Genomic DNA, 6775 nt, shown 5'->3' on the forward strand with positions numbered 1-6775 from the left:
CAGAACAATGTGGATGTTACAAGGTAAGAAACAGATTTAAAAAGTTTCTTGTTTCTCACTTCTATTACCGGGACGGTAGTCCCAATGTTGTTATTTAACCATCCAAATGATTTCTAAACGGGTTTATTAAGTTGAAATAGTTGCCAAGTGCCCCTTTAAGCATGCACAAAGTATCAGTGGTTCCATGGCACTGTTACCAAACTCAATGAACGTATCTGAAAACTGTGGCACAACATATTCAGCAAGTTTCATATTAAGACTTCATCTTGAAGTTTTAAAGGAACACGCCACCCAATGTCAGTAGTAGCCTAATATATGTTCTTACCTTAACTTTCACGAGTTGAGTCATACCTCTCCCGTGTAGGTACATGCACTCAAACGCTCTGGTGCGCGGCTGGACTGTGTTAGCATGTTGCTATGCTAGCGGGCTTTGACGGTAACTAAGCTTAGAAGTAATCAGAAACATCCACGTTTTCCCGACTTAAATACAGTTGCACTAGTAGTTGATAGAAATGCTACGGCCACGCAACATGAAACGTGGCGATTTTCCAAGCGAATAAACCGGAGAACTACAATGTGTGGCGCAATAGCACTTGGGAGTACTTCGACCTAGCGTAGTAGTATTGTTAACACCTAATTGTAGATCCTATCCACCACAGAGTTTAGAATCCATGCTGGATCGACCCTCAGCCTCTCCCTCCCCTCTGAGCGAGAGAGAGGCACACACACTAGAGATGCGCTGATGGGCTATTATTTCAACCATAACTGCATAGCAAAACTTATCATCCATCAGCCATCCATCAGCACCAAAGTTTTTTGACCAATTTTCGAAACCACACCCACCCACCATCCGCTGGTTGTTTAAATGTAGGCTATGGGTGATGCAGCGCTGCTGACGTGAGGCTAGAAAGCCCTTGCCTGTTCTAGAAAGACTGATCTAATGCAGCAAATAAAGGCTAAAGTCGTACATTGGCTATGTTGTAGCCTATCCCCAGAATATCAGCAGCAAACTCAGTCTCTGTCTCGCAAAACAGTCTCCAAATAAAACGCACATCGGCCTGTTGCTTATTCTGCCAGCTTGTGACAATATATCGTCCAAAATGCTTGATTGCATTGCATTCTCCACATTTTTAGCTAAATTTTCATGTACCACATCAGCATTTTTGTTCAGTGAATCTTTTGTAAATTGCTTTACAATTACCGTCGGGCATATTGCCTGGCTTGCCTCAGCTTCGGTCACGTCCTTTTACAATTTTATGATCTATCTATCTATCTATAAAGCAAGAAGCGTCTGTGTGTCTGTCTCTGTCTGTCTGTGTGTCTGTCTGTCTGTGGCACGCATATCTCGCTGACCGTTTGTCAGACTGATTTCAAACTTGGCAGGTGTCTTGCTATAGGCAAGAGTAGAGCTAGAGTAAGTGCAGTGCCAAATTTGACGTTGTTTGAATAAGAAATGCAAAAGATATTGTTAAATATATCGGTAAAAGAAGCACATTGGCTTTCACCGCTAGCCACTCCCCCTCCCACACACCACTGTACTGTAAGCCAGTGTTTTTCAACCACTGTGCCGGGGCACACTAGTGTGCCGTGAGAGATCATCAGGTGTGCCGCAGAAAATTACCCAAATGTCACTCACTGGTCCAGAAAAGCAACTGTTGTAGGCTATCAAAGAATTTACATGCTCTCATTGATTGATTGCACTATTTGTGGTATGCAGGCATTGTACAACGGGGGCCCCATATCCAGTATTCACAGAATCATCACATATCCAGTTCATAACAACAATTAAATTAGATATAGTCACCTACAAATGAAACAGAGGGCACTTGTTTTATTGAGCAGGTCTTGCATAGAAGCCATAATAAGGCCATATCTGTGTATTATTTGAAATTTTAGGCTATGGTATGTTTATTTTTTCTTCACACAGGATAGTGTGCCGTGGGACATTTTAAGTGTCAAAAGTGTGCCGTGGCACAAAAAAGGTTGAAAAACACTGCTGTAAGCTACCAGTGAGGATAGAAGCAGGGCTTTGGCTAAGCTGGATCAGTGTAAGTTATAAGGGCAAAAAACGTAACATGTCTGACCTAAACAATAAAGTGAACTCCACGGATTTTGCAACACGCCAAGACACAGGTATGCAGTGGCTCTTCATTCTTCAAAATGACGTAAAAAATGATGTGCAATAAACGGACTCTTCGAATAGCCCAGACTACTTTGGACTGTCTTTAGACTTTGAATAAGCAAACGACAATTCCAACTGCAAGGTCCTAAATTGAAACGAGCGATAATGGTCCCGAATTAAAGAACGTCTCAGAATGCCACACATGCAAAGCATAACCAGCGACAAGCAACGAGTGGCAGACAGAGTGTGATGCTATATGAATAGCCCAGGCTACTTTGGACTTTCTTTAGACTTTGAATAAGCAAACGACAGCTCCAACTGCAAGGTCCTAAATTGAAACGAGCGATGATGGTCCCGATTAAAGAACGTCTCAGAATGCCACACATGCAAAGCATAACCAGCGATAAGCAACGAGTGGCAGAAAGAGTGTGATGTCACTTATAGGCCACCAGAGACTGTTTTTGAGTCACACCGTTGCAAATTCCATATGATGCATCATTCCACAAAATGGTTTGTTTTCTCTATCATCACGTTATTCAATAGGCTAAGCATATAGCCTTGACTCAAAGCAGCTGTTATTATGACATTTTGATTTGTAAAAAATGTCACATGTAGCCATTTCTGTCAAAATGTCACATGTGAGCCAAATTCTGCTCACTTCACATTTATTATATTATCTGTAGGTCTATTCATTATTGAATGCTTACCTGGAATTATGTTTTTCCCTATTCTATTTTCAAAGCAGGCCTACCTGCAGGCACACTCTCGGAAAAAATGGTACCGCTCAGTACCGTAAAAAAGGTACAAACGCTTGTCTCTGTGGCAGTACCTTTAGAGGGTACAGAGCAGTACCTTACAAAAGGGGCACATATTTGTACCCTCATGTTTTGTACCTTCAATGGTCCCATCTGTACCTTCAGGAACTATTTTGTACCTTTTCTCTATGGTACAGGTTTGTATCATCATTGAGGGTACAGTATTTGTACCATTAAGGTACCACCACAGAGACAAGTCCATTTGTACCTTTAAAGGTACCTATAAGTTCCCTTAGACAAGTGGATTTGTACCTTTAAAGGTACTTATAGGTTCCCTTACTGGACATACTGTAAATAAATAATAAAAACAACACTTTCTTTAAAAAAACAGATTTATTGTATAAAAATACAAAACAGTAAATCTGATTTCATCACAGGGTACAGACAGAGAGCTTTTTTTTTTTTTTTTAAATCAGATGCATTCTGGCCACTTACGACATTAAGACATACATTTTGCAAGTTTACTTACAACAAGTTTAATTTTGTTTGATACAGTAGGGCTGGTGTGTGTGTGTGGGGAGAGAGAGAGAGAGAGAAAGAAAGAAAGAGAGAGAGAGTGTGTGTACAGAGAGAGGAAAGAGAGTAGAGAGAGAGAGAGAGAGTGGAGAGAGAGAGTGTATAGAGAGTGGAGAGAGAGAGAGTGTGGAGAGAGTGGAGAGAGAGAGAGTGTGGAGAGAGTGGAGAGAGAGAGAGTGTATAGAGAGAGTGGAGAGAGAGAGAGTATAGAGAGAGTGTATAGAGAGAGAGAGAGTGTGGAGAGCGAGAGTGGAGAGAGAGTGTGTGTGGAGAGAGCGAGAGAGTGGAGAGTGCAGACTTCCGTTCCATCCACCTTGATAGTTGCAGGGAGTCGCCGCTCGCTGAAAACCTGTCTCCAGTTTGATGTGCCAGGCATCTGCAGTCGGATAAGGTGTAGCTGGATCTCCCTAAACAGACAAAACACAACACAACTAAAATGAGTAAAGAAAATGTTCTCCTTTTGGAATTTCATATTAACTTTGTACAACTGAAAGTTCGGAAATGAAGATGAATGGTAAAACTTACATCATTCAGTGAAATGTAGTGCTCAAGTTTTTCTCTGAAGATGGTTGGTAAGAGCACCAAGGCAGCTCAGAATTCTAGGTTTTACAAACGAGAAGAGGTATAAATACAATGGATTAACAATGGCAAACATATCACACAATATGACAAGAGGTTACTTTTAGGGGTGTCACGATTCTCCAAATCCTCGATTCGATGTAATTTTCGATTTTAAAGTCACGATTCGATTCAATTTTCGATCTTTTTCAAATATTACTATTAATGCATTCCTTATATGTTATTTACTCTTTTTGGTCTTTTCCTTTTCAGATATTTAACACTTCTAAAGTGAACTACAAAAGAGTTGTTATAGGGCACAGTGTATGAAGGACCAAACTATTTCAAACATACCCCAAAAGGTGTTTTCAGGAAGGGATACTTGTTGGCGGCTTCAACAGCTGACATTCCACCCTGTAGCAACTCGCATCTTCTCCAGAGAAATGTGCGCCTCATTTTTTCCTCCACAATGGCACTATCTGGTTGAGACTTTTACATGGGCATCATTTAAGACTGCATCTTCGCCAACAGGACCTTCAGACTCATGATCGATCCTATTGTGTACAAGTTCACAAACACACAAACACACACATTACTGGGATGCTCTATAACCTAGAGTCCTACCACTGCTGCAAATACTGTTGTACCACAGGAGGCCTACCATTTCGCATCTTCTTTCACATGTTATCTGGCTTGGTGTCTGTTTGGACTTGCCCTTGCGATGACCAAATTTCGCTTTGAACTGTTTGACCTGTTCTTCATCCAAGAGGTGATCGTTCAGTTTTGAACTTCCTTTTTAATGACATGTGCAACGTATGCTATGCAAAACAATGATTGTCAAGGGTTACTTTACATTGCATGACAAGATGATATTTTGTTGCAAGTATATATATATATATATATATATATACCGTAAACATAAACATATCATTTCATTAGTAGCACAGTGACAACAGACTATTGAATAGTAACAGAAAACATCAGAATATATTGAAAGCATTCCTAAAGCACTTCAATGTCAAACACTTACATATCCATTCCCCTCCACGTCCTTCAAGAAAGGGTATTTGGCAACAAGTGCCTTGGCAGCCTTCACATAATCTTCACCGGAAGGATACCTAACAAATTCATTTAAAATGTTTACAATTGCACAAAGTTATTAGATCATACTGCATACATCCAAATACCTGCATTCAAACAAAACCAATGAAACAAAGGGTGTTTACAGCAAAAAAGGGCACCATTTTGCATGTGCAAGGCTTGTAAATACACCACACCATAGTTAGACACAATTATTGCTCTCTACAGTTAATATGTTTATTAAATTCCAGTCTGTTGCAAAGAATCCAAAGATAAAAAAGTTAAAAACCCACCTTGATTCAGACATTGAAGCAGGAGCTGCAACATCGCAAATTTCTGTTTTCGGCTGAGAGATCAGGTTGATGAACTTTACTGCTACTTGCTTTTTGAAGAACCCCTCAAAGAGCTGGGAAATCATAAGGTTCGTCAGGCCACCATTAACAGTTTCCCCATCCACTTCATATTCTGAAAAAGAAAAAACAAAACAGCATTTAATATAACTAGTTAGACACTACAAACTCACATCCCTTGCACAAACAGAACCTAAACTAACCTGTGAAAAATTACCATTAATTCACCATTGACCTTAAACCATCAAGTCAGCAAGGTCAGCGCTAGCCTTCACCAACCACGTGGCTGGCTAACTGATGAACTGAAACGGCCTTGATGCTACCAACACTAAGTTATACAAATGCAATCATAAGTTCTCAATGTATGACTGATGTTTAACTAAACAATATTAGCAGCTATATTGCCATTGTGTTACCGTTTGTATTGTATAGCAGTTATTTCAACATCTTTCTCAGAGCCAAAACAGGAAACTAACGTTACATAAAGCCTGGGAAGTTGACGTTAATTCTACCAAAAGCATGTGGCGTCAGCTAGCTAACCAGTCTGGTAGCCAATGTAGCGCTATAGCTTCCCAAGTTAGCTATAACTTTTCTACCATTGACCACGACTGATTACCTAGCCAACTAGCTAGCTCTAACATTGGCTTAAATTAACACTTGACATGATCCCAAATCCGCTAAAATGTCACCAAAGCACTAAGTAATGTTACTTAATGCATGCATAAATCAGATTGACAGGGAGCTAAGAGACCTTAGCAGCTCGTCCTAGCTTCTAGGTTCCATCTAGTAACGTTAGCTAGATAGATATTATACCACACGAAGTCCTGTTAAAAGTTTAACGCTATTGACAATTATTAAAAAAGCTACTTTAGTCACCTATGAATTTTTTTCTCTCATTTACGGTTACGTCCAATCCACCTTTAGAAAGTTGCTGCAGAAGGTCTTCGGTTGTCAGCGCAGCAAGAGACATCATTCAGATTCCCTGCCTCAGCTCAGCCCGACCCACGGCACCGACCGTTAAAATCTTTATGGAACACTCCAAACACTGACGCCCGTGCCGACGCTACGGCGCCTGCAGTACGCAGCACTGTCCGTTGCGTTGACTGATGACCGCTGACGATAGCTTGCTAACTTATTAGCTGGTACAGTACACACATCGTCAACCTCACTCCTGACAAATTTGTTTGTTGTAAAAACAGGATTTTTAGACTATTCAATCCATATTTCTCATCTCATTTTCAAAACAAAATCATAATCTAGCCCAACTTTTTAAATAAATGTATAATCCTCTACCATTTCTCAGAATCATCCTCCATGTTTTTATTTTTGGCGAG

General features: G+C 40.3%; 2 long non-coding RNA genes across 2 annotated transcripts; both read right to left on the minus strand.

Moving 5' to 3' along the window:
* Positions 1-3725: 3725 nt before the first annotated feature.
* On the minus strand, positions 3726-4506 carry LOC143135306 (uncharacterized). Its single transcript, XR_012988894.1, has 3 exons — positions 4366-4506; positions 3979-4052; positions 3726-3860 (listed from the first exon to the last, which is right to left on the minus strand). It is a non-coding gene; the product is annotated as an uncharacterized LOC143135306 (long non-coding RNA).
* Positions 4507-4642: 136 nt separating this feature from the next.
* LOC143135307 (uncharacterized) lies at positions 4643-6533 on the minus strand. Its single transcript, XR_012988895.1, has 4 exons — positions 6318-6533; positions 5385-5556; positions 5042-5129; positions 4643-4829 (listed from the first exon to the last, which is right to left on the minus strand). It is a non-coding gene; the product is annotated as an uncharacterized LOC143135307 (long non-coding RNA).
* Positions 6534-6775: the final 242 nt, after the last annotated feature.

The sequence above is a fragment of the Alosa pseudoharengus genome, unplaced genomic scaffold (genome assembly GCF_046254945.1).
Source record: "Alosa pseudoharengus isolate Yale_2024_CS ecotype anadromous, Long Island Sound unplaced genomic scaffold, YU_APseudo_1.1 YU_APseudo_1.1_scf_2, whole genome shotgun sequence".
In the NCBI taxonomy this organism is placed as follows: Eukaryota; Metazoa; Chordata; class Actinopteri; order Clupeiformes; family Clupeidae; genus Alosa; species Alosa pseudoharengus.